Here is a 26,165-nt window from a genome sequence, read left to right on the forward strand (position 1 = left end):
TGGAGGTACTTTACCTTTTCTTGCACCATTTGCTTTCCATTTGAGGGCACAGGAGCCTGAAAACATTTTTTAGAATTTGTTCCCTTACCAATATGCTATTAATTTCCATATTAACCATCTTATAGCTCTAATATTCTAAGCTCTATGTCATTTTTTAAAATTCTACTTGAATATTTTTTAGATTTTCCCATATCCTTTTTATCCAGTGGGGATTAGAACTGCCAAAAGTGTTCCAGATGGCTTCACACCAGGCTGTGTAAAGCAGGGCTTCTGCTTCCTCATTCTCACACGTGAGTGGCCCTTGTCAGAAATGCAAGACTGGCTCTGACTCTCCGGAAGGCAGGCCTCCTCCAGCACGTGAGAACGGAGGAGCAGAGGTCTAGACCACTGGACTCTAAATCAGTAACATCTGCACGTCTGCTCACTCAAAGTCCTTGATGCAGAGCAAAGATGGCTTTTTTTTGATGCCTTCGTTGAAGATCAGACCAGCTTTACTTTTCCTCTATGTTATCCAGTGTTTAGTAGATGATCTCCTCAGATTCAAGCTATTCACTGAGGCGTTTTATAACCAAAATTGGAAGCCAATTGGTGACAAATTCTCTACCTTCAACTGCTTTAAGAATGATTAAATCAATAATACTTAAAATATCCTTCCAACATGTCTTTTTCTAGAAAGGTGAGTGTTACAGAAAAATGTAATTTGAACTGTGTTCCTCATAATGTCATTAAAACTTTCAAAAATAATTGTTTCTTTCCTGTACATGAACATTTTATAGTGCAAGTTGTTATGGTTCCTTAAAGGCTTGAGAGACCTGCCATGTATATTTCATAATTGTTTCATTAAGAAATGTGAAACTCGGCCGGGCACAGTGGCTCATGCCTGTAATCCCAGCACTTTGGGGGGCCAAGGCAGGCGGATCACCTGAGGTCAGGAGTTCAAGACCAGCCTGGCCAACATGGTGAAACCCCATCTCTACTAAAAATACAAAAAATCAGCTGGGTGTGGTGGTGAGCGCCTGTAATCCCAGCTACTCGGGAGGCTGAGGCAGGAGAACTGCTTGAAACCAGGAGGCGGAGGTTGCAGTGAGCCAAGATTGCACCATTGCACTCCAACCTGGGCAACAAGAGTGAAACTCTGTCAAAAATAAAATTTTAAAAAAGTGTGAAACTCTTTTAAAATTCATGGCTGAACATGAGTTTTAGGACAGAGGTGTCCAATCCTATGGCTTCCCTGGGCCAAATTTGAAGAAAAAAATTGTCTTGGGGCACACATAAAATACACTAGCAGTAATGGTAGCCAAAGGGCTAAAAAAAAATCACAAAGAAACTCACAATGTTTTCAGAGAGTTTATGAATTTATGTTGGGCCGCATTCAAAGCCATCCTAGGGTGCAGATTGGACAAGTTTTTCCTAGAAGTTGTCCATATTTAGGGGACTTTATTTTGCCTGTGGTACAATTAAAATCATTGAAATGGTAAACTGTTGTTATAGGTTTCCTCCAGAACTGCTGATAAATTTGAATGGTTCTCAAGGCCATTGCAAGATTGCATTATTCCCCTGAAGTTCCTGTCTATCATACCCACACTTTCCTCAACACACTCTCCAATAATGCTTCATTTTCAGACTTCAACAAAAGGTGAAAACCCTCTAAATTCTTATCCTTTCATTTTATATTTTATGCATATCTCTATTTATAGTTAATTATTTACTTTCTAATTCTCAAATTGAAGCTGCAGTGCTATTCCTTTCCATTGGAAATCCTTCCACTATGAAATTGGTAGTGGAAGAGCTTGGTCATGGAGTCATCTAGTCTTGCATGTGGACTCTGGAGCCACTACTTGTTACTTTCTCTTCGATTGGCTCCTTGATCTCTTTGAGGCTTCGTTTCTCCACCTGGGATAGAAATAGAGATTAAACATGATTATTTAATAATAGACACAAAACATAGTGATTCTTCCTTCCCATATCTTCCATGGCCTTCTCTCAAATGTCTTTTGTTTTTTTGGATAAATGTCTTCTCTCTCTCCATTGGCTTCTTCATTGCTTCATTGGTAAATAAACATTTGTATTTCCTATTTCTGAAAAACAATTAAAAATTAAAAATGGAGTCTTCTTGTTTATGTTTCTCTTTAAGCCATTCCTCCATTGCCCCCTCCCCACTGGCTGCCATATTTCTTGAAATCATATTTTCACGGTGCCACTCTCCACGTTTGTTTATCACTGAACCACAACCCTGGTTTCTTTCACTGCTTATCAGAGGTCTCCAATGGTCTTCTATTAGCTCTCCTACTATCAGATGTGACATCATGCTATAAATATAACCACATTGAGAAGCCATTCCTCTAAAATTCTAACATGGTTTCTGACACTAAAGCCTCAACTTAATTGTCTCCCCATTCCTCTAGCTCCTTTGTGATTTCCATCCTCAGATTTGTTTCTTTTGATTCTCTCTTGAGTTAAAGTGTCCCCAACATTCTCTCCTGGGACAATTGTTATTTTTGCGTGCACCATTAACAATTTCATGTGCTGTTATGCCTTTGAATTAATATGGACTGCTCATTCTTAATCTTTATGCCTGAATATACAAATACAGTGAATGTCTCTGTTTGTTGCAGCAATGTAAGTAGATGCACATTCAGAAAAATAGATGTGTGACTATCTAGTTTCCTCTATATTTTTTCAATTCTATTGATTCACTTCAAGTTTTAACTAGATTGGTATAAAGCCAATTGTTCCCTTTTTTAAAAATCAGTTTACAGAGCCAGACTCCGTCTCAAAAAAAAAAAAAAATCAGTTTGTGAACATGTCAGCTTTTAGTATGTTGGCCAGAACAAGTGTCACAAATTTCGAGAGATATGATGACATTCCAGCATAAGACATTACCTATATTGACCTTCCTAAATATAGAATCTCGGAGGGAATCAGATGTCACCTCTGAAAACCTATTTCTGTGAGAATCTTTCCAAGACATACTGATAATCCAGATTTCAGTATATTTGTTTTAAAATGCATTTTTCAAATACTGACCTACATGAATTTGGTTCACTATATGGTTCATTATAAGAGCCAAAGTGGTTATGAGAAATATTCAACAATAAGTGCTTAAATTTTAGTTAATTGAACAGCCCTTTAAATATTATGGAACTTTTACCACTTAAACAAAATATCTAAATGAGGGTTCAGAGCTGTCCGGTTTTAACTCAAGGTTTAATATGAAATATACAGTGCCAAACACACCAGTGATCCATGTTGAAACATCATAGCAGTTAAAATAAAACCTAGATATGTGAAACAACTTACAAGTTTGTTACATAGCAATATTTTGATGTCATTTAAAAATCTTGGAAGTATATTACTTCTAAGGATCAAGGCAATTGTTTTATCTATGATTTTTGATTCAATTCCTAGGAAATTGATACATGTACACATTCTGGGATTGAGATGGAGTTTTCCTTTTAAAGAACTAAGGAAAATACAGTTAAAAATACAAAAAACTTGAATTTAAGATAAAAGATTGAGAACATGTCCTGGAGCATTGTTTAACATGCCTGCCCAATAATTAAGTCTCGGAGAATGCTTCTTTGAATTACTATTAGCTACTGGTTAGACCCTAGACTCTGTGAAGTTACATGTTGTTACCTTGTAAATTTCAAAAAAGATGTAAATAATTTCCATCTAGTCAAAAGAAATATAAAGTTAAATGCTATAATCCTGTTGCCCTATAGTACACTCACCAGTTTTGTCTAATTTTGCAATATTATTCCAGATACACAGATTGTTTCTAATTCTCCAGTGAACCAGATTTAGCATTGTGACGATTCCTTTATTAATGAGTTAAATATTTTTTTGACAAGTACTTTATATTTACATAAGAATCATGTTACTAAAAGTAGTCTGTCCAACTTCTATGCTGTTTTAGATCTGGCAGAGACATTACTACACTATGGAGTATGCCTTCCTCATTTTTACAGATTTAAAAGCAAACAAAACCAAATGCTGTCTCCAGGAGATTTATTTGCATAAGGTCATAAAGTAAATAATGAGCAAATCGAGAATCTTACCTCTATATCTGAGGTTGCACTTTCTCAAATAATTAGCTTTATTTATAATATTAATTTATTTAAATATGTTATTTTATTTTGATTATATTCTCAAGACTATGTCTGGCACTAAAAATCATTAAGATGAGTAAGTCTTGATAAGAAATTTTGTCTAGTTTGGGTCTACATAGATTAAAATTTACAGTATATAGTGTGGTTATTATGTTTAAGGAAGTATGACAAGAATATTTTTATCAGTCTAGAGGGTCAAAGAAAACATCTGGAGAAGGTGAGGTTTGAGTTGGACCTTGAAAGAACAGGAGAAGTACAAACCAACAAGAAAAGTGTATGTGTTTGTGTATATCTATATCTTTATCTATATCTATATATCAACATCTCTGAAGGAATACATAATACAAAAAATAGAAATTATCATCTGTGCCTGTAACCCAAAAGCGTATTGGCAAAAGTCAAGAAGTGTGGATATAAGATATTAAGTAGACAGAGTCATGCAGGGTCCTACCAAAGAGGCAGTCTGTAGTTACTCCATTTTACATTGATTTCTGAAAATCAAATAAAGGTTCACATAAAGCAATTGATTTTTTAAATGTATAATAAACGTGTAGACTTTCAAAACATCTTTTCCATTTCAAAGCATGTATAAATAAGATAGAGCCAAAATATAACATATAAAAGTAAAATGATTATTAAGATAGAGCCACATTCCATGAAAATGATCTTCATGGGCTGCGTGGTATAGGGGGAGGGAACAATTGAAATGCAAAGTGATGAGTGAGAACCCAGCTATGGCCAGCCTCCTTCCAAAGCCTGAAGCAGTCAGGTAGGCTGTGACGTCTGGGCTGCTGGAGTCAGTAGTGCTCAATGAGAGGCAGAGGAGGGAAGCCAGGCTTACTCCTTTAGGCCAGGGGTTGGGATCAATTTGCCCTCTGGGGCTATCACTTTGTATGGAGCTATCGCTGTGCAGGCAAATAATGATTTAGCCTTAAGCCGGGAACTGAGACAAACCATCAGCTACTTCCAAGGCTAAACTGGTAATACCTCGTGTCATTATAGATCAACATAAACATGGTCAGAACTCCTTCTGGGGAGCCAGGTTAAAGCCAAAATAAAACAGTAGAACTGATAAATGGTGGTAGGGTTCTAGGGGAGTGGGGGCGGGAGGATGAAGCAAAGCAACGAAATAAAAATAACTTTCTACCTAAATGAGCCTATAAATTCAAATTCCAGAATATATCAATAGATGTAATGCAAAAACAGTCATACAACAAACTCAACAACTGCAATGGGAATTTATGTCAGATGAAATTAATTTTATAGAAAAGTCTGATAAAGACTTTACATTCGACACATTTAGGAATGTTAAAAATGAAGACATGAAGACATACCAGCAAGATGAACAATAGATCAAAAACATATAGGCAAACATGAAAAACTGGTTAAGAGAAAAAGCTGATCATAAACCTTAGAAATGGAAAATTTAAGATTTAAGTAAAAATACTTTTATGTACAGGCTGAGCACCCCTAATTTGAAAATCCAAAATTCAAAGTGCTCCAAAATATGAAACTTTTTGGTGCCAACATATTATTTTGAGTGCCACAAGTAGAAAATTCCACACATGACCTGATGTGCTGTGTCACAGTCAAAATGCAGGCACACAACACAAGTTTATTCAGCATCCCTATGAGAAAAAAGACCCTCTCAATGGGTCAGCTGCAGCATTTTAACGCATTCCCAGGTTTCCCCACACAACCACTTCACAAAGGTAATATGATGGCACATTTGTAGGCTGGTAACACCAATGGCAGTTTCCCCAGGATGCCCCACATGGGGTCAAGACCTGCATTCATGACTTATTCTTTTTTTTTTTGCTTATTCTTTACTCTGGAATATAAAGATATTATTAAAAATATCAAAAGGCCTGCAGATGCCCGTATCGTCAATGGTGATAATAAAAATAGAAAGTATTTATGTTTATCTATAGCGCAGAAACTTAAACTGTAGGAGAAATTAGACAGTGGTATTACGTGTGCAATGTCTAACAGAAAATTATGATGTTGGAATGACCACCATATATGACCTGAAGAAATATAAAAATAAACTGTTGAAACTCTATGATAAAAGTTATGAACGGAAATTTATGAAAAATACTCCCAAAAGCTAAAAATGAAGATATTAATTATGTATTTAAAGAGTGCATCCATCAGAGTGGCAGTGAACACATGCCAATTAATGGTATGCTAATCATGAAACAAGTAAAGATATGTCAGTGTGAGTTGAAAATTGAAGGGAACCATGAATATTTAACAGGCTGGTTGCAGAAATTTAAGAAGAGGTTCAACATTAAATTTTTAAAGATTTGTAGTGATAAAGCATCTGCTGCTCATGAAGCAGGGGAGAAATTCATTGTTGATTTTGCCAGGGTCATCACTGATAAAAATCTGATGCCAGAAGAAGTCTATTAATACTGATGGCACATGACCATTTTGACATTGTTGTACTAGAAGGACACTGGCTATAGCTGATGAGACCGCCTGTACAAAAATTAAGAATGCCAGGATATGATAACTGTATTGATTTGTGCTAATGCACCAGGCAAATTACAATGACTATTTCTGCTGTGACAGGCAAAAGCTTTTGTTCTTGCTACTTTCAAGGAGTGAATTTATGACCAGCTCATTATTATGCTAACAAAAAGGCATGGATCACTAGGGACATGTTTTCTGATTGTTTTTGCAAACATTTTGTACCAGTGGCTCACACTTTCTGCAGAGAAACTGGACTGGATGATGACTGCAAGATTTTGTTATTTTTTGACAACAATTCTGCTCATCCTGAAGCGTTCATCAAAAATCATCTTTATGCCATGAACTTTCTCTCAAATGTCAGTGTATTAATTCAGTCATTTGACCTATAATTAGTCAATGCAGACTGAATACAAAAACACTTTCTTGAACAGCATGCTGTCAGCAGTGAACAGAGACATGGGTGTGGAAAGTTTACAAAAGGAGTTTAGCATGATATGTGCTGTTGCCAGTGTCTGGAATATAGTGACTAAAGATACAGCTGTGCACATCTGGCACAACCTCTGGCCTGTGACTGTGTTCAGTGGTAATAATGAATAAAGCAGTGATCTTCAAGGAATTCATATGTCAAATGAGAAAAACATGATGCCCAACCTTACATATGCAAAAAATATACTTTCAGAGTTCATGAGTAAGCTGGAATAAGTGGATATCAAAGCAGTTTTTAACATCGATAATGAGACTCCAGTTGTTCACTCGTGAACTAATGGTGAAATAGCTGGAATGATTCTGAATCCAAGGTGATCATGATAATAGTGATGATGAAGAAGACATGATTAACGCCGCAGAAAAATCCCTATAAGCCATGTGATGAAAAAGTGTGATGGGCTTATTGGAAGACTAGAGCAGCATTTATTGATAACAGAATAAGAAAACATGCCAGTTTAAAAAATCAAAGGGAGTTGAATGCAAAAAACCATTGTTAATAAGACAGATGACTCTGGAGAAAACATTTTTAAAAAGTCATCCAGCAGAATGTCTCTTCATCCCTAGAAGATCCACTTCCTAGTCTCTCAACTGCTTCTGATGTTTCTTCTCACCTAAAAAAAATATGGTGTATAGTAATCTTTTTGTCAAAACACAGCATGGTAGGTGGAGACTAAAAGTCTGCTGTTGTGTGTTGTTGCTGCCTTTAAACAGCTGATACAGGCATTCTGATGATGCCACTGTGCTGTTGAGTTATTCTGAACACATTATATTTTCACTCAGTTAATAGTATGTCGTATTTTTTACTGTTGAGTACTTAATATGTGAATAAATGTAAGAAAATGACTGCTTATCACTAGTATATACATTCAGAGTCAGGAATGATGGTGATGCCAAGCAACCACAGATTGTCCACATGGATGGGTATGATAGTGGCATCTTTGCTTTCTGATGGTTCAGTATGTACCAACTTTATTTCATAAACCAAATTATTAAAAATGTCAGACAACATTTCCTTCAGGCTATATGGAAAAGATGTATACAGCACATAAATAATTTTATGTTTAGACTTGAGTCCTATCCTCTAGATATCTCATTATGTATATGCAAATATTCCAAAATTCAAACAAATCTAAAATCCGAGACATTTCTGGTCCCAAGCTTTTTGGATAGGGATACTCAATCTATACTTAGGAAACAGAGTTAATGAACTGAAAGGGATTGTGAAGTATTGCAGTCAAATTCAGCACAATAAAACAACACAAGCATATTTTATTTAAGAAACAATAGTAGACAAAGGGAATGGATTAAAACATTATTTTATAACCAAATAGAAATTCTGTATATTCACTCATGAACTAATGGTGAAATAGCTGAAATGATTCTGAATCCAAGGTGATCATGATAATAGTGATGATGAAGAAGACATGGTTAATGCCGCAGAAAAAATTCCTATAAGCAATGTGATGAAAAAGTGTGAATGAAGACTGAAAAATATTTAAAATTCAATGGATTAACAACTCAGTATTTTGCAGAAATGAGGAAAGAAAGAATGCTCAGATCAAAAGCCCATCCCAATTCACAGGTAGAATGGATAAAGATACCACAATACATAGTTACATCACAGTGAACTCCTAGAATATTGACGTTCTTGGAAAAATCTTAATAGTTATCAGAAAATAAACGTTATTTATAAAGAAAAATAATCAGGTAAATAACAGATGATTCAGTAAAAATCAAATTGAAAAGTACAGAGGCTAAACTGCAAATTAGAATGAATAAAACAACTCATTTGACAGTGAGAAAAACTTCTGTTTTAAGATATGAAGGACTAGTTCAGGAGGAAGAAGGTCCAAATGAAACCTGTGGTAAACAAGAGATTATAGTTGACTATTTTCTATAAGATATATTATTTACTGTGATTTTTAAAGGGCAAAAATTCATATCTGATAAGAAATTATAATGGAATAAAAAAGCAGTAAAGGAGAAAAATAGAAGAAGACTATTATAAACTGACAAAGAAAAAATAATATAAATTATATCAAAAACACCAATATGAGTAAAATGATTTAGATTATGCGATTGGAGAAAATAAAATACAGGTATATGCTGTTTACAAGAGACAGTCTTACAATAAAGAAAAAAAAAACTACCCAGAAAGATTGAAAATAAAGGGAAGGTAAAATATCTAATTATAGAAAAGCCCAAATCACTGATAAGTTATAAAAATTACTTGTTTAACAAATATTTATATGCTGCTATGTGCCGGGCTGGGAATATAAAAATAATCAAAAGAGAGAAAACTTCCTGCCCTTGTGGATCTTATATTCTGGTAGAAAGCATCTAGTATACAAAGTTGGCAGAATTACCAGGAGAAATTGGCAGATCTACACATCGCATGTCTATCAGAAAACTAATATGTGTTACTAATGCTTAATGGAGAAATCACAATGACTATTTCTATATGTTTAGTTTGAACAAAAAATTTTTTAAATTGTGGGATACAGCTTTGAGTTCTCACAGAAAACAAATGTCAATACAATTGGATGATTTGAGGATGGTAATTTACAAAGGCACTATTTAGAAAGGGGTGGGTTTAGGTGAAATCTTCAGGAATCCTTGGACATACCCCAAGCTAAGATCAGTAAACTTGTCACCATGCCTAGAACAGAAGGGAGCAGGAGAGAGCAATTTCCAGATTCTGTTGAGAAGAAATCATTGAAAAGGCTGCCTTGGGAAGTCCATATGTTCAGCGGGGAGACACACTAGCCTAACGGGATCTTGCAAGAAAGAAACCAGTGGTGTAAATCCCCTGAACTTACTCTGCTTCCTGCCCTGCCTCTGGTCTCTTCCAAAGCCTGACATTGGCCAGCTCAACTGGAATCCTTAAAGCAAACGTTGTTTGAAGTCATTTGTTCAGATCAATCTGCAGGCTGCAAGCCAAAGGCAGGAAAGGTATCAAGTGCTCTTTAGAAGAAAAGTTGTAACTTGAAGTTAATTGATTTTACATATCAGGATGAACATAATGAGTTAAATTTTGGACTCAAGAATATAAAGAGAATAGAGTAAATCTGGAGAAGGCAAAACAATAATGATGATCAAGGTGAAGGAGAGATTAAAAGACAGGTAATAACAAAAATTTTACAAACCATAGTTAAAAGCAATAAAGAAAAACAGCAAAAATCTGTGCTTTGAAGAAAAAAATATAGGCATTCTTTTAGCAATAATAATTAAAGAATGAAAATGGAAAATTTTTCCAGAAAACCATTTTTATTAACATTAACTTAAGAAGAAATACAAAGCCTTACAAAATCAACAACAATTAAAACATTGAATCAATTATCAAAGTCTCCACTCCAAAAGACACCATGCCCTAGACACCATCTTTGAGGTGTTTCTATCATACCTTCAAGGATTAGAGAGAACAAAACAAGAAAGTAAGATATGATGGCCAAGACAGCTAGCTGACTACTCTTTCTCCCACACCAAGAATCTGTTATTTCTAATGTCTTCATTTGTAGAAATTTTATCTGGTTACAGAGTTGCTCAACTAAAAATGAAAATTCCCAGGTATTATTTTAGCTAGATGTACTATGTAATAGATTCTGGTGAATGGGACGTGAGTTACTATAATACGTAGAACTTTTTTATCATGTGTTTTCAAATGTAAGGGAATGTGCTCTTCTTTTCTTCCTTATCTTGTCCTCAATTGTGAGGATGCAGACACAGTTGTCACAAGTGGAGCAGCAATTTTATACTACGAGACGAAATCCTGGATTGCAGAAACCAGAGCAACAAGGTAGAGCCTATAATGCCAACAGTATAGAACTGCAATATCAATCCTGGCCTTTATATGAGGGAGGAGTGTCTGTGTTTTTGAAGCTTTTATTACCTTGGACTTTGTCATAGTAACTTGATCAACATTTGGTAATGGAAGAGGAATATTGCGTTAACAGCTAACCGATTAACTCAATGGTTGGATACAGGCAGAGAAAACACACGTTACTGTGGCAAAATATTTGGTGAGAATTGCACCTTGAAGGAGAGATGAAATGTGTTGAGAATACCTTTCAATTTCATGTAACTGGTTGGAAAATCAAAGCATATTGGTAGATATAAGTGGCTACTTAAAATTTTTAGCAAAGTTCCCTGCGAGAAATTAGCTCAGGTTGTTGACTTTTTGTAATAAGGCCTCCTTACAATAGATAAGATTTTGGCCCTGAGCTCTGGGCTCTTCTCAAGGGCATCATATTGAGGCCTCCTTGCCAAACAATGGGAACCAATGTACTAGCATAGATCATACTAAGAAGGTTGCCCCAACCTCAAGGTGACCTCAAAGTAGCCACCATTGTTTAAAGAGAGAGATACACTTTGGGAGGCTGAGGCAGGCGCATCACCTGAGGTCAAGAGTGCAAGACCAGCCTGGCCAACATGGTAAAATCCCGTCTCTACTAAAATTATAAAAAATTAGCGAAGCGTGGTGGCTCATGCCTGTAATCCCAGCTACTCAGGAGACTGAGACAGGAGAATCACTTGAACTTGGGAGGTGGAGGTTGTAGTGAGCTGAGATTGCGCCACTGCACTTCAGCCTGGGTGACAGAGCCAGACTCAATCTCAAATAAATAGAGAGAGAGAGAGAGATACAGGCATTACACAGAAGCAGTAAAGACCAATCTTTTCAGATCATTGAGAGTAACAACCACTTGTAGCTAAACTCCTGCTATGACAAGCAAGAAAATGAGAAAACTGCATGAAGTATAAGAATAAAAAAACTATTTTCAGGCATCAGCCTACAGGCAGTGTAGAACTATGACCCCTGAGGAGAACATCAAATAAGGGAGGAATTTAAAATTTGCCAGGCTTTCTGCCTGGAAGCAGTTTTCAGACTGCAGCCCTGAGAAGGGCATTCCAGAGTGCCCAGTGATGTCTGGAGTACAGGAGACAGAATGAAGAGTTGGGAGAGGCTAAGACAGGTAGAACATATGAGGAGACCACCTGAGAGAAGAAGAAAGGCATCTGAGAAATCTGTGTAGGGTCCCTATTAGTCTTTGACTGAATATGAATCTTTGTATGCATACAGTGCAAACCCATCAGGCTAAAAATTGATAGAACTGCCAACAGAAATAGAAAAATCCACAACTACAATTGAGTATTTTAATAGCCCTCTCTAAAAATGGATATGAGAATTAAAGAGAAATTAGCAGAAACATAAAAACACTATAAACAAATTTGACCTATTAGCATTTATAGACTGTGTTACCTAATAACAGCAGAATATACAGTATATACAAAGGAACAGGAAATATTTACCAGATGAACTATATTCTGGGTCACAAAATAAGTTTGGACAACTTTTAAATAATTATTTTTAAACAGAATATATTCTCTGACCATGTAATAGAATGAAATTAGAAATCAACAACAAAGACCTCTAGAAAATTCCTAAATATTTTGAAAGTAAATTATTAACATAAATAATCAATGGATCAGAAAAGAAATCAAAAGAGATACTTAAAAATCTGTTTTGAACCAAATGAAAGTGAAAACAGAGTACAAAATTTTGTGAAATGGTACAAAAAGGGCATACAGTACTTTTCATAGTACTGAAATATTATGTTGGAAAAGAAGACCTTATGATAGGTCTGCTAAATGGCTAAAGTTATCACCTTAAGATACTAGAAGAATTAGATCATATGAATCCCAAACAATGAAGAACAAAGGAAATTAAAAAATGAGTGAAATTAACTAAATAGTAAACAAGCAATAATAAATGAATGAAACTTAAAAACTCACTTTTTGTGAAGACCAATACAATGAAAAAACTAACAGCCAAATTTATCACAATAAAAGGAGAAAAAAGAGAGACAAGGTACAAATTGTCAATATCAGGAAAAAGAGTGCTTATGTCACTACATATTCTACAGATACTTACAGGAAAATAAAAGAATGTAAGAAACTATATTTTGCCAATTAATTTAAATGTTTAGATTAAATGGATGGACAATTTTTTTTTGCAAGAGACAAACTACGAAAGCTCACTAAAGTGAAAATAGATAAACTGAATTGCCCTATATTTTAAAAGTCATTTTTAAATAGCTTGAGATATAATTTATATTCGATACAATTCGCTTATTTAAGTATAAAAATCAAGGTTTTCCAGAATATTCATAGAGTTGCATAATCATAATTAATTTTAAAACATTTTTGTCACTTCAGAAATAAACCCCAACCTCATTAGCAGTCATTTTCCATTTCCCTCCCAACTCCTAGACTGAAGCAACTGCAAATCTACTCTTCTTTTTTCTACAGATTTTCTTATTCTGGACTTTTTTCTATAAGGAATTATAAAATATGGTCTTGGGTGGCTCTTGTTGATGGAAATTTGGTTTTTTTCTACTTTTTGGCTATTATGAATAATGCAACTATGAATATTCATGTACAAGCTTTGATATGGACACTTATTTTTACATATTTTTGATTTTTCTAGAGTATATTCTTAGGAATAGAATTGCTAGGTCATATGGTAACTCTATGTTTAACAGTTTGAGGACATTTCATACTGTTTTCCAAAGTAGCTACTATTTTAAATTGCCACTAGCAATTCATGATGGTTCTAGTTTCTCCACATCCTTGTCAAAACTTGTTCTTTTCTGCCTTTTTTTATTTTGGCCATCCTACTGGGTGTGAAGTGGTATCATATTGCAATTTTGATTGTAATTCCCTAATGGATAAAACATCGAACAACTTTACTTATGCTTATTGGCCATTTTTATATCTTATTTGAAAACAATGTTTATTCAGATTCTTTCCTCATTTTAAAATAAATTATCTTTTAATTATTGAGTCCTGAGAGTTCTTTATATATCTTGAGTAAAAGTCTATTATCAGATATATGATTTGAAAATATTTTATCCCATTTTATGATTGTCTCTTCACTTTCTTGATGGTATTCTTTGAATCACAAATTTTTTAAATTTTAATGGAGTCTAATTTATCTATTTTTTATCATGTTGACAATTTTTCTTTTGTATTCCCATCAAAGAAGCCATTACCTGGTCCCAGGCCACAAAGATTTACTTCTATATTTTTTCCTAAGAATTTTATAGTTTCAGCTTTTACATTTAGGTCTATTATGAATTTTGAGTTGTTTTACATATGTTGTGAGGTGGGGGTCCAACTTCGTTTTTATTTTGCATATGAATACCCAGTTGTCCCAACATCATTTGTTGAGACCATTCCTGATCATTAAATCATTTTTGGCACATTTGTCCACAATTAATTGACCAGGCTGGGCGTGATGGCTCACACCTTCACACCTGTAATCCCAGGACTTTGGGAGGCTGAGGCAGGCGGATCACCTGAGGTCAGGAGTTTGAGACCAGCCTGGCCAACATGGCAAAACCCAGTCTCTACTAAAAATACAAAAATTTGCTTGGTGTGGTGGCAGACGCCTGTAATCCCAGCTACTCAGGAGGCTGAGGCAGTAGAATTGCTTGAACCTGGGAGCGGGGTGGAGGTTGCAGTCAGCTGAGGTCACACCACTGCACTCCAGCCTGGGGGATAGAGCTAGATTCTGCCTCCCCCACAAAAAAAAAAAAAAATTAATTGACCATAAATATGAGGGTTTTTTAGTGGACGCTTTATCATATTCCATTGATCTTTGTGTTCACCTCTATCCCTATACCACAATATACACTGTACTGACTATTGTAGCTTTATAAGTTGTAAAATTGGAAAGTGTGAGTCCTCTAAATTTGCTTTTTTTCTTCAAGATTATTTTGACAATTCTTGGTCCTTTGCTGAATTTCTATAATTTTATCTTGCCTTAGCATTCATTTTGAATATAAATTAGACTCCCATACCAGAAGCAGACCATAGTCACCTCTGACACAGTTTTCCTTCTCCACCTCCTCTCACTTCCTCAATGTGACCAATCTAAATATCTGTCTTACACAGGAGGAAACAGTTAGGTACTATTTACTTACTCACTGCACTGGCCCCCACCCCTGTATGAACTGCATAGATATGCTGCAGTGATCACCTCTCAGTCACAGTATGACTCCACATAACTTGTGCCTGCTTGCTGTAAACCCACCAATTAGAAATCCTTGTGGGAAATCTGCCTATGTAACACCTTGCACTGCAATTAAGGCATTGGCCCAGAGGTACCTGCCTCTCTCTTTCTTGCTCCTCATCCTCTGGTTGAGTGTGTATCCCAGATAGCTCTCCCCTTCCCATTGGCCCTGTGAGGCATGCTGCTCTCTTCTCTCTAGGATCGGTAGGTAGTAATCTGCTTCTGTTATTTCATGTGTTTTGTTGCTTTGCCTCCTCTTTGTTTCACCTGACAGGCATTCTGAAACATAGATTTTTTCTCTGGTAAGGGCTTTCCTAAAGAGTAGGAATAAACTGAACACAGGTCGGACAAGAGACACAGTGTGCCTGCCAATGTGGGCAAGTTTCCTGTGAGAGGGACACCTGGTCATGGGTCAGCCACTTAGACACAGGCCATCTGCCAGGATGAAGAGGCATCACATAAAAGGCACACTGTAAGTATCCATAACCAGATCCCCTGGAGCCCCATCAGGGCAGGGCTAGAATGTAGTGCTGGTCTCCTGAGAGAGACTTCAAAACCAAATTAGAAAGAAAAAACAACATGACACTTGCTTTTCCATACAAGTTCTAGATTCAACTTATCAAATTAAAAAAAAAACAACAAAAAAAAAAACAAAAAAAAATTTTGTTAGGGAATGCATTGAATTTGAAGATCAATTTAGGGAGTTCTGACTCTGTGTCCCTGCCCAAATCTCGTGTTGAATTGTGATCCCAGGTTTTGGAGGTGGGGCCTGGTGGGAGGTGATTGGATCATGGGGCTGGTTTATAACGGTTTAGCATTATCCCCCTAGTGCTCTCTTGTGGTAGAATTCTCATGATATCTACTTGTTTAAAAGTATGTGGCACCTCTCACCCCCACCCACCGCACTCTTTCTCCTGCTCTGGCCATGTAGGATGTGCTGGCTTCCTCTTAGGCTTCTATCATGATTGTAAATTTTCTGAAGCCTCCCTAGCCATGCTTCCTGTATGGCCTGTGGAACTGTGAGCCAATTAAACTTCTTTTCTTTATAAATTACCCAGTCTCAGGTAGTTATTAATAGCAATGTAAGAATGGAGTAATACAGAAATTTTGTACTGGGAGTGGGGCATTGTGATAAAGATACCTGAAAATGTGGAAGTGACTTTGGAACTGGGTAATGGGAAGAGGTTGGAACAGTTTTGGGGGTTCAAAAGAAGACAGGAATATGAGGGAGGGTTTAGAAGAAGACAGGAAGATGAGGGAAAGTTTGGAACTCCTTAGAGACTTGTTGAGTGGATTTTGACCAAAATCCTGGTAGTGATATGGACAGTGAAATCCAGGCTGATGAGGTCTCAGATGGAGATGAAGAATTTATTGGGAACTGGACTGAAGGTCACTCTTACTATGGCTTAGCAAAGAGACTGGAGGCATTCTGTAGAGATCAGAGGAACTCTAAACTTGAGAGAGAGGATTTCAGTTATCTGGCAGAAGAAATGTCTAAGCAGCAAAGCATTGAAGATGTGGTCTGGCTGCTTCTAAAAGCCTACACTCATTTGCATAAAGAAATGACCTGAAACTGAAACTTATATTTAAAAGAGAATCAGAACATAAAAGTTTGGAAAATTTGTAGCCTGGCCATGTAGAAGAAAAGAAAAACCCATTTTGTCTGGAGAAATGCAAGCCAGCTGCAGAAATTTTGCATAACTAAAGAGGAGCCAAATGTTAATAGCCAAGACAATGGGAAAATAACTCCAAGGTGTTTCAGAGACCTTCAGAGCAGCCCCTCCCATCACAGGCCTGTGCGTCTAGAATGGAAGAGTGGTTTTGTGTGCCAGGCCCAGGGCCCAGCTGTTCTGTGCATCTTTGGGACACGGCACCATTTCTTCTAGTCACTCCAACTGAAGCCACGGCTAAAAGGTCCCCAGATATATCTCAGGTCACTGCCCCAGAGGATGGGAGCCTTGGCAGCCTCCACCTGGTATTAAGCCTGCAGGTACACAGAGAGCAAAAGTTGAGGTTTGGGAGCCTCCACCTAGATTTCAGAAGATGTGTGTAAATGCCTAGACATTCAGGCAGAAGTGTGCTCCAGGGGCAGAGCCCTCATGGTGAACCTCTAATAGGGCAGTGTAGAGGGGAAATACATGGTTGGAGCCCCCACACAGAGTCCCCACTGGGGCACTGCCTCGTGGAGTTGTGAGAAGAGAGTCACAGTCCTCCAGACCCCAGAATGGTAGATCCACAAACAGCTTGCACCGTGTGCCTGGAAAAGCCATAGACACTCAATGCCAGTCTGTGAAAACAGTCATGGGGCAGAGCTGCCCAAAGACTTGCGATCCCACCCGTTGCATCAGTGTGGCCTGGATATAAGACATGACATCAAAGGAAATTATTTTAGAGCTTTTAGAGTTATTGACTGCCCTGCTGGGTTTTAGACATGCATGGGGCCTGTAGCCCCTTTGTTGTGGGCATTTTTTTTCTTTTGGAACTGGAGCATTTGCTCAATTCTTGTACCCCCATTGTATCTCGGAAGTAACTAACTTCTTTCTGATTTTACAGGCTTATAGGTGGAAGGGACTTGCCTTGTCTCAGATGAGATTTTGGACTTGGACTTTTGAGTTAATGCAAATGAGTTAAGACTTAGAGGACTGTTGAGAAGGCATGATTGTGTTTTTAAATGGGAGAAGGATGTGAGATTTGGGAGGGGCCAGGGGTAGAATAATATGGTTTGGCTTTGTGTCTCCACTCAAATCTCATGTTGAATTGTGATCCCGAGTGTTTGAGGTGGGGTCTGGTGGGAGGTGATTGGATCATGGGGATCGTTTCTAATGGTTTAGTACTGTCTCCCTAGTGCTGTCTAAAGATAGAGTTCTCACAAGATCTGGTTGTTTAAAACTGTAGTAATCACCCCCTTCACTCTTGCTTCCTCCTGATCCAGCCATGTAGGATGTGCCAGCTTCCCCTTTGCCTTCTCACATGATTATAAGTTTCTTCAGGCCTCCCCAGCCATGCTCTCTGTATAGCCCACAGAACTGTGAGCAAATTAAATGTCTTTTCTTTATAAATTACCGTCTCAGGTAATGTTCTCACATTATAGCAATGTGAGAACAGACTAACACAGGAGTATTACCATCTTAACAATATTAAGTCTTCTGATTAATGACCATGACATATATTTTCATTTATTTAGGTTTTCTTTAAGTTCTTTCAAGAGTGTTTTGTAGCTTTCAGTGTGAAAATTTTGTAGTAATTCTGTTAAATTTTCCCTAAGTATTTTATTCTTTTTAATACTATTATAAATATAACTGTATTCTTAATTTCATTTTTCAATTGTTCATTACTGGAGTATAGAACTACAATTCATATTTATATATTCATCTTGTAACCTGCAACATTGGTGAAATTGTTTATTAGTAGACTTTTGGTGGATTCCTTTTGATTTTCTATATACATCATCATGATATAGACAAATCATGATAATTTATTTTACTTTTTCTTTCCAATTTGAATGCCTTTTTAAAAATCTTTCTTGTCTAGTTGCCCTGTCCAGAGGTTCCTCTTCAACTATTAATAAATGTGGTAAGAACAGGAATCCTTACGTTGTTCCTGATTTTAGGTAGAGAGCGTCAAATCTTTCACCCTTAAGGTAGCTTAATGAAGTCAGCTGTGGGGTGTGTGTATGTGTATGTGTGTGTAAAAGAGTGGAACTTCACTTAAAAACTTTTCCGTAAAGAAAACACCAGGTCCACAGATGAATTCACAGCTGAATTCTACCAGATGTACAAAGAAGAGCTGGTACCATTCCTACCGAAACTGTTCTAAAACATGGAAAAGGAGAGACTCCTTGCTAACTCATTCTGCAAGGCCAGCATCATCCTGATACCAAAGACTGGCAGAGATACAAGAAAAAAAGAACTTCAGGCCAATATCCCTGATGATCATCGATGCAAAAATCCTCAACAAAATACTGGCAAACAGAATCCAGCAGCACGTAAAGAAGCTTATCCATCAAGATCAAGTCAGTTTCATCCCCAGGATGCAAGTTTGTTTCAACATATGCAAATGAACAAATGTGATTCATCACATAAATGGAACTAAATACAAAAACCACATAATTATCTCAGTAGATGTAGAAAAGGGTTTTGATAAAATTCAACATTCCTTCATGTTAAAAACTCTCGATAAACTGGTTATTGAAGGAACATAGCTCAAAATAGTAAGAGCCATCTATGACAAACCCACAGTCAACATCATATGGAACGGGCAAAGCTGGAAGCATTCCCCTTGAAAACCGGCACAAGATGAGGATGTCCTCTCTCACCACTCCCATTTAACATAGTATTGGAAGTGCTGCCCATGAGAATCAAGCAAGATAAATAAAATGCATTCAGATAGGAAGAGAGGAAGTCAAACTATCCCTGTTTGCAGATGACATGATTTTATATCTAGAAAACCCCATAGTCTCAGCCCCAAAGCTTCTTAAGCTAATAAGCAACTTCATCAAAGTATCAGCATACAAAATAAATGTGCAAAACTCAATAGCATTCCTGCACACCAACAACAGTCAAGCTGAGGGCCAAATCACAAACTCCCATTTACAATTTCCACAAAAGGATTGAAATAAGGCTAACATGGGAGGTGAAATGTCTCTACAAGGAGAACTACAAACCACTGCTCAAATAAATCAAGGATGACACAAACAAATGGAAAAGCATTCCGTGCTTCTGGATAGGAAGGATAAATTTTGTTAAAATGGTCATACTACCTAAAGCAATTTATAGATTCAGTGCTAGTCCCATTAAACTATCATTCACATTCTTCACAGAAGTAGAGGAAAGTATTTAAAAATTCATGTGGAACCAAAAAGGAGCCTGAATAGTCAAGGCAATCCTAAGGGGAAAAAAAAAAAACAAAGCTGGAGGAATCATGCTAGCCAACTTTGAACTATACTACAGGGGTACAGTAACCAAGACAGCATGGTACTGATACAAGAACAGACACATAGACCAATGGAACAGAATAGAGAAATCAGAAATAAGACCACACACCTATAACTCTCTGGTCTTTGACAAACCTGACAAAAGCAAGCAACAGGGAAAGGATTCACTGTTTATAAATGGTGCTGGGATAAGTGGCTAGCCATATGTGTAAAATTGAAACTTGACCCTTTCCCTACATCATATGCAAAAATTAACTCAAAATGGATTAAAGACTTAAATGTAAAACCCAAAACTATGAAAACCCTGGAAGACAACCTAGTTAATACCATTCAGGGCACAGGCAGGGGCAAATATTTCATTGCAAAAATGCCAAGAGCAATTGCAACAAAAGCAAAAATTGACAAATGGGATGTAATTAAACTGAAGAGGTTCGGAACAGCAAAATAAACTAACAGGGTAAACAGACATCCTATTGAACAGGAAAGAATTTTTGCTAACTATGCATCTGACAAGGTCTTATGTCCAGCATCTATAAAGAACTTAAACAAATTTACAAGAAAAACAACCCCATTAAAAAGTGGGCAAAGGACATGAACAGACACTTGTCAAAAGAAGACACACACATGGTCAACAAGCTTATGAAAAAAAGTTCAATATCACTGATAATTAGGGAAATGCAAATCAAAACCACAATGAGATACCATCTCACACCAGTCAGAATAGCTATTATTAAAAACTCAAAAAATAAGAAATGCTGGCCAGGTTGTGGGTTTTTAAAAATATTTTTAACACAGGGTCTAATTTTATTTCCCAGGCTGGAGTGCAGTGGCTCCATCTTGGCTCATTGAAACCTCTGCCTCCCAGGCTCAAGCTATCCTCCCACCCCAACCTCCCAAATAGGTGGGACTACAGGCATGCACCACCATGCCCAGACAATTTTTATATTTTTTTGTAGAAGAAAAAGGAATGCTTATACACTGTTGGTGGGAGTGTAAATTAGTTCAGCCATTGTGGAAAACAGTGTGGCAATTTCTCAAACACCTAAAAACAGAACTATCATTTGACCTAGCAATCCTATTACTGGGTATATACCCAAAGTTCTGTCAGAAAGACACATACATGTGTATGTTCATTGCAGCACTATTCGCAGTAGCAAAGACATGAACATTCAAGCAGCTTTATTTGTAACAGCTAAAATGTTAAAACAAACCTCATACCCATCCACAGGTACACAAACTCTGCTATAAAAGTACAATTGAATATTACTTAGCTAGACAAAATGAATGAACTATTTGTGCACACAACAATATGAGTCTCAAAAATTATCTTCAGAAAATACACTGAGAAGAAGATATATTGCATGACTCTATTTTTATAAAAGTCTAGAAAGCAGAAAACAATGCATAGTAAATTACAGATTAGTAGTTGCCCAGGGACGTGGTTGTGGGAGGGGAAGGAAATAGAGATTATAGAGTAGCCATAAAGAATCTTGTGGGGATTATATTTGTTAGCTTGATTGTGTTGGTGGATTCAAAGTTTCATGTGTGTGGGTCAAACTTATCAAGTTGTACATGTTACATATGTATAGTTTATTCTGTATCACTTCTTATTAAATATCAAAAACTGTATTTCTATGGTCTGAATGTTGATGTGTCTTCCAAATTCATATGCTATGACCCAGTACACAATGTGATAGTATTAAGAAGTGAAGCCTTTGAGAAATTATTAAGTCAAGAGGTCTTCAACATTGTATATGGAATCAATGTCCTTATAAAAGAGACTGAGTGAGACACTTTCCCTCTTCTGTCATGTGAGGACATAGCTAAAAAGGTACCCTCTTGATGCAGGGGGTGAGCCCACACCAGATACTGAATTTGCTTGCACTTCACCTTGATCTTGAAATTTTCAGGTTTACTGTTAGCAGTAAACTTCTATTTTTTTGTGAATTACCCAGTCTAAGGTACATTTTTATAGCAGGCCTAGTGTCCACAAGGGCTGGACTGTGTATACATATATAATCTTATATAATATGTATATATTTTAAGAGGCAGTGTCAGACTTGATGGTAAATCAAGGTTTAATTATATGCTTTCAATAAGAGAAAACTTTAGGTTTGAAGTAACAGAAATTTGGATGTAAAAGGATGGAAAGTTATAACAGGCTAACCATAACTATATGGGAGCTGGACCAGCTATATTATTATCAGACAAAATAGACTTTAATATGAGAAGTGTTGTTACCAGAGGTTTGGTCCAGGTCCCATTGCTTGTGGCACAGAAAGCCAATCACTGAGAGGACAAGTATTACCGGGGAAGAAGGCTTTACTATTTTATGGGTGATGTCAGCCAGAGAGAAGGGAGCAAAACCTCAAATCCGCCTTCCTTCTCCGACCAAAGTTAGGTTTTTATATAGCGAAGAAGGAAAACAGGAGGGACAAGGAAGAGGAGTTGATCAACAGGCAGCAGTGGTCCAGCATAGCACTGTAACCACATGCAGAGAGACAGAAGTAGGGAGGGAGGAGAAAGGAATTGATCAACAGGCAATTGATTCTTCTTATTGTCCAGGTGCAGTGATCCGGAAATCCTTACCTCCCTGAAATCATCTGGGAGGTCTGATGGTCAGTTTTCTGAGAAAAGATGCAAGTTTAAAATTGGGCCAACTTCAGTGTTACTAGAGAAAAAGAGAGACATTGACAATGATGAAAGAGTTAATGTATCAGGGATTTAATAACAAGTACCTATGCATATGCACCTAACAATAGAGCCTCAAATTACATGAAGTAGAAATCTTTAGAATTAAAAGAGAAATTGACAACTCAACCTTCAATATGGAGATTTGAATCCAGCTTTCTCATAGTTGACAGGAGAATTAGGCAGAACAAATTAAGGGTATAAAAGACTTGAACACTTTCAGTTACCTCGATCTAATTGTCATTTATAGAATGCTTCGCTAAATAATAGCAGAATACACATACTTTTCAATATGCCTGGAACATTCTCCTGGGTAGAGCATATGCTAAACTCCATGACAAATTTTAATAAGTTAAAATACATTAAAATCATGCCAAAAATATGTTCTCTGAATAAAATAAAACAACTGAATTAAATTTGAGACTCCTCAAATATTTGCAAACTAACCAATATGCCTCTAAAAAACTAATTAGAAGAATTTACAAGGTAAATAAGAAAATATTTTGAATTTAATAAAAATGAAAACAGCATATCAAAATCTATGAATGGCTTTTAGAGAAGTGCTCAAAAGAAAATTTAGAGCATTAAACACTTAGAAAAAAAGAAAGATTTAATATTAATTATCTAAGCTATAACTTCAATAATAGAAGAGCAAATTATATGCATAGTAAATAGCAAGAAGGAAGTAATCAGAAATGAAATAATTAAAATAAATAAAGAAGGAAAAATAATGGAGAAAAACAATAAAATCATAGTTAATCCTTTACAAAATTTAAAAATATATATAGCTTTATCTAGACTTACCAAAAAAAGTGAAAAAACATATATTACCAAAGTCAGAAATAGAAGAGGGTACATCTGTAACAACTTCACAAGAATGAAAATGATTATAAAGAAACACTACGAATGACTTAGGCCAATAAATTAGACAACACTGGAAAAAATTTATAGGAAGACATAAGTTACCTAAAATAATTCAAGAAGGAATGGAAAATCTCAGTAAATCTGTGTTCAATAAACTAAATTAATAATTAAAATCGGCCAGTGGAGCCAAGATGGCCGAATAGGAACAGCTCCAGTCTACAGCTCCCAGTGTGAGCGACGCAGAAGACAGCCGATTTCTGCATTTCCAACTGAGGTACCGGGTTCATCTCACTGGGGAGTGTCAGACAGTGGGTGCAGGACAACGGATGCAGTGCACCGAGCATGAGCCAAAGCAGGGCAAGGCATCGCCTCACCCGGGAAGCGCAAGGGGTCAGGGAATTCTCTTTCCTAGTCAAAGTAAGGGGTGACAGACGGCACCTGGAAAATCAGGTCACTCCCACCCTAATACTGCGCTTTTCCAACGGCCTTAACAAACAGCACACCAGGAGATAATATCCCGCGCCTGTCTCGGAGGGTCCTACACCCACGGAGCCTGGCTCATTGCTAGCACAGCCGTCTGAGATCAAACTGCAAGACGGTAGCAAGGCTGGGGGAGGGGTGCCCGCCATTGCCGAGGCTTGAGTAGGTAAAAAAAGCAGCCGGGAAGCTCGAACTGGGTGGAGCCCTCTGCAACTCAAGGAGGGCTGTCTGACAGCTTTGAAGAGAGTAATGTCCCTGTCTGACAGCTTTGAAGAGAGTAGTGGTTCTCCCAGCACGCAGCTTGAGATCTGAGAACGGACAGACTGGCTCCTCAAGTGGGTCCCTTACCCCTGAGTAGCCTAACTGGGAGGCACCCCCTAGTAGGGGCAGACTGACACTTCACACGGCCGGGTACTCCTCTGAGACAAAACTTCCAGAGGAACAATCAGGCAGCAACATTTACTGTTCACAAATATCCGCTGTTCTGCAGCCTCTGCTGCTGATACCCAGGCAAACAGGGTCTGGATGGACCTCCAGCAAACTCCAACAGAGCTGCAGCTGAGGGTCCTGACTGTTAGAAGGAAAACTAACAAACAGAAAGGACATCCACACCAAAACCCAATCTGTACGTCACCATCATCAAAGACCAAAGGTAGATAAAACCACAAAGATGGGGAAAAAAACAGAGCAGAAAAACTGGAAACTCTAAAAATCAGAGCGCGTCTCCTCCTCCAAAGCAACGCGGCTCCTCACCAGCAAAGGAACAAAGCTGGATGGAGAATGACTTTGACGAGTTGAGAGAAGAAGGCTTCAGATGATCAAAGATGATCAAACTACTCCAAGCTAAAGGAGGAAGTTCAAACCCATGGCAAAGAAGTTAAAAACCTTGAAAAAAAAATTAGATGAATGGCTAACTAGAATAATCAATGCAGAGAAGTCCTTAAAAGACCTGATGGAGCTGAAAACCACGGCACGAGAACTACGTGACGAATGCACAAGCCTCAGTAGCCAATTCGATCAACTGGAAGAAAGGGTATCAGTAATGGAAGATCAAATGAATGAAATGAAGTGAGAAGAGAAGTTTACAGAAAAAAGAATAAAAAGAAACAAACAAAGCCTCCAAGAAATATGGGACTATGTGAAAAGACCAAATCTACGTCTGATTGGTGTACCTGAAAGTGTACACAGGGAGAATGGAACCAAGTTGGAAAACACTCTGCAGGATATTATCCAGGAGAACTTCCCCAATCTCACAAGGCAGGCCAACATTCAAATTCAGGAAATACAGAGAACGCCACAAAGATACTCCTCGAGAAGAGCAACTCCAAGACGCATAATCATCAGATTCAGCAAGGTTGAAATGAAGGAAAAAATGTTAAGGGCAGCCAGAGAGAAAGGTCGGGTTACCCACAAAGGGAAGCCCATCAGACTAACAGCTGATCTCTCGGCAGAAACTCTACAAGCCAGCAGAGAGTGGGGGCCAATATTCAACATTCTTAAAGAAAAGAATTTTCAACCCAGAATTTCATATCCAGCCAAACTAAGCTTCAGAAGTGAAGGAGAAATAAAATCCTTTACAGACAAGCAAATCCTGAGAGATTTTGTCTGAAGGAAGCACTAAACATGGAAAGGAACAACCGGTACCAACCACTGCAAAAACATGCCAAATTGTAAAGACCATCAAGGCTAGGAAGAAACTGCATCAACTAACAAGCAAAATAACCAGCTAAAATCATAATGACAGGATCAAATTCACATATAACAATATTAACCTTAAATGCAAATGGGCTAAATGCTCCAATTGAAAGATACAGACTGGCAAATTGGATAAAGAGTCAAGACCCATCAGTGTGCTGTATCCAGGAAACCCATCTCATGTGCAGAGACACACATAAGCTCAAAATAAAGGGATGGAGGAAGATCTACCAAGCAAATGGAAAACAAAAATAGGCAGGGGTTGCAATCCTAGTCTCTGATAAAACAGAATTTAAACCAACAAAGATCAAAAGAGACAAAGGCCATTACATAATGGTAAAGGGATCAATTCAACAAG

At 37.2% G+C, this 26,165-nt stretch overlaps 1 long non-coding RNA gene across 1 annotated transcript in view; it reads right to left on the reverse strand.

The window, feature by feature from the left end:
- Positions 1-26,165, reverse strand: part of LOC129049446 (uncharacterized) — a 41,194-nt gene that overhangs the window by 7,839 nt on the left and 7,190 nt on the right. The window contains exons 2-3 of the long non-coding RNA XR_008512529.2: positions 22,667-22,748; positions 1,710-1,893 (exon numbers count right to left, since the gene is read on the reverse strand). This is a non-coding gene — a long non-coding RNA (uncharacterized LOC129049446). The remainder of the gene's footprint in view (positions 1-1,709; positions 1,894-22,666; positions 22,749-26,165) is intronic.

The sequence above is a fragment of the Pongo abelii genome, chromosome 14 (genome assembly GCF_028885655.2).
Source record: "Pongo abelii isolate AG06213 chromosome 14, NHGRI_mPonAbe1-v2.0_pri, whole genome shotgun sequence".
Taxonomy (NCBI): domain Eukaryota; kingdom Metazoa; phylum Chordata; class Mammalia; order Primates; family Hominidae; genus Pongo; species Pongo abelii.